Raw genomic sequence first — 2,738 nt, 5'->3', positions numbered from 1 at the left:
TTTTGCCTTTTGATTTTGGACAATTTGACAACAGGGAAAAATGAGATCTTGTTTACAGAAAATCTTCTCAGTCCCTGTCTTTTCTCTTCTATGATAAATTCTCTACTCCCTGCCACCCCAGAGTGTTCCATCCTTCTCTGGGGTCATTGGCCGTAAAGACCAAAGTGACTCAGCCATATTTCTTATCACCAGTCCTGACCATTTGCAGATTACAGAGTTTATCTAATATAGCAGAGCGATCAAACTCTGCTTTTGAAAAACTGGGTTGGAGAAGTCATCTTTCTACTAGGCATTAAGAATAACACATCAAGGTTGAATTTCAAGGTAGATGCAAGAAAGGGGACCCTGACACGTATTCCTTTTGTTTCTGTTGTTTTTATAAGGACACCAGTCCTATCAGATTAGGATTCCACCTTTGTGACCTCATTTAACCTTAGTTACTTCCAGGTATAGTCATATTGGGGGGCAGATCTTGAACATCTGAAATTTGGAGAGTCACAATTCAGTCCATAACACTTCTCCACATATCCTTCTCTTTAATTATTTTTTTTAATTTTTATTTATTTATGATAGTCACACAGAGAGAGGTGCAGAGACACAGGCAGAGGGAGAAGCAGGCTCCATACAGGGAGCCTGATGTGGGATTCGATCCCAGGTCTCCAGGATCACGCCCTGGGCCAAAGGCAGGCGCCAAACCGCTGCGCCACCCAGGGATCCCCCTCATTCTCTTTAATTATTTGAGACAACTTCTTCTCTTACACCTCCATCTTTAAAATTTTATTTTTCTGAGATTATAGAAACTATATATATTCACTATAGAAATATAGAAAAATGAAGAACATACTCAAGAAAAAAGATATCATAATCCCACCATATTAGTACTTTATTAATATTTTAATGTATATCCGTATTTAAAGTTTTCTCAGGTACATTATGTTAATAAATGAGTCCACACTCTATGTGTAATTTTAGGAGCAATTTTCTAAAAATTGGAAGCCCCATGATGAATGACAAAGCCTAAAAAGCGCAGGTGTTTTAGTCTCTGAACCACTACCCGGGAGAGCTCTCCATCCATTTAGAATATTATATAAGCAAAATTTTAACTTATAATGTGTTTTGTGTTTCACTTGGTATAGTTCCCTAACATTCACTTGGTATAGTTCCCTAATGTTGACAAAAAGCACTGGAGGGTTTTGAACAAAAGCGTCACATAATCTGAGGTAGGTATTAAAGCCATCGGTCTAGGGGCATCTGGGTGTCTCAGTGGTTGAGCGTCTGCCTTAGGCACAGGGCGTGATCCTGGGGTTTTGGGATTGAGTCCAGCAACAGCCTCCCCACAGGAAGTGCCTCTCCCTCTGCCTATGTCTCTTCCTCTCTCTGTGTGTCTCTCATGAATAAATAAATAAAATCTTAAAACAAAACAGAACAAAAAACAAAACAAAACATCAGTCTGGTTTCCATGTGAAGAATAGATTTTAAAGGGGCAGGAGCCTGCACAGAAGTGAGTGAGGTGGTCCAGGTACCACATGTGACTTTCACTAGGATGGCTTCTCCAGAAGTAGTGAGAAATGGAAAGGCTCTGGATACATTTTGATGGTAAAGTTGACAAGGTTTACTAACAGACTGGATGAGGAAATGTGTAGTTTCAAAAGTTTTGTTTAAGCAAATGAAAGAAGAGTTGTTGTTTACTACAACAGACAAATTGAGGGATTTGGCTTTAAACATGATATGTCTGCAGACATCTAAGTGGAGATGAGTCCAGCAGTTGGATATATAAATCCGGAGCTGAAAACTCAAAATAGGAGAATTAGCTATGAATAGAAAGAAGTGCTCACAAGAATAGAATAGCTACACGCCAAACATAAGGACGATTTCCACATATAGACTGTTCAACCATGTCTGTATGCATAAACAATACACATTTTAATTTGAAAACCATTTTTGTTACATTGATCTTATTTGCATGACAAAATTTTTGTAGTTCAAATACAGAAAACATAAAATATAATCTTCACATCACTATGAAATAGTCTCATTGCAGAAGTAATTGAAATAATCTTCCCTATTCTTATTTTAAGATAGAGTTAGAAAGCATACATTCTAAGAAACTGTCAAACTGGTTTTCCAAAGTGTACGTACCATTAAGCATCCCCACCAGCATGAGACTTCCAGTTGCTCTGCATGCTTTCCAGTCTTTGGCATATGCAGGCTTATTTTTATTTTTCATTATCTTTTTTCATATTTAAAAGGCTGCATAATTTGTGGCAAATATATTGTCATAACACAAAGTTCATTATTTTCATCATTACATATTTTGAGGGCAATTTTTAAAAAATAATATAGCTATTTGCTGCTAAAATTTTAATATTGTCTATAAGAGCCTTTGAATCCTTTGTATTAATACTTTTCACTTAAAAATGGCACCATGTGAAACTTAAATCAATCTCTATTTTCTTAGATCAGATTTTATTACTTTTGGCCAAAGTCCTTTCCACGACTTAGAAGGCAAAGATCAGGTATGATCTTTAAGAAATTTATGGCATACGCTTGAGTTCAGAGCATAAAAAACAAATAGTATTTCAGAAGTTATTTCTTTAAAATCCCATCAAGCTAATACATCTCATTGTTATTTTAACAGTAGTCAGTGCCAAAAGAGCAACTCAGAGTGCTGCACACATATCAGTGTCAGAATGGATGTAACTCGCTCTTTATAGGATTGATTTTGAGTCAATGCTGGA

The sequence above is a fragment of the Canis lupus genome, chromosome 18 (assembly GCF_048164855.1).
Source record: "Canis lupus baileyi chromosome 18, mCanLup2.hap1, whole genome shotgun sequence".
NCBI classification, from domain to species: Eukaryota; Metazoa; Chordata; class Mammalia; order Carnivora; family Canidae; genus Canis; species Canis lupus.
This window is presented reverse-complemented; position numbering follows the sequence as displayed.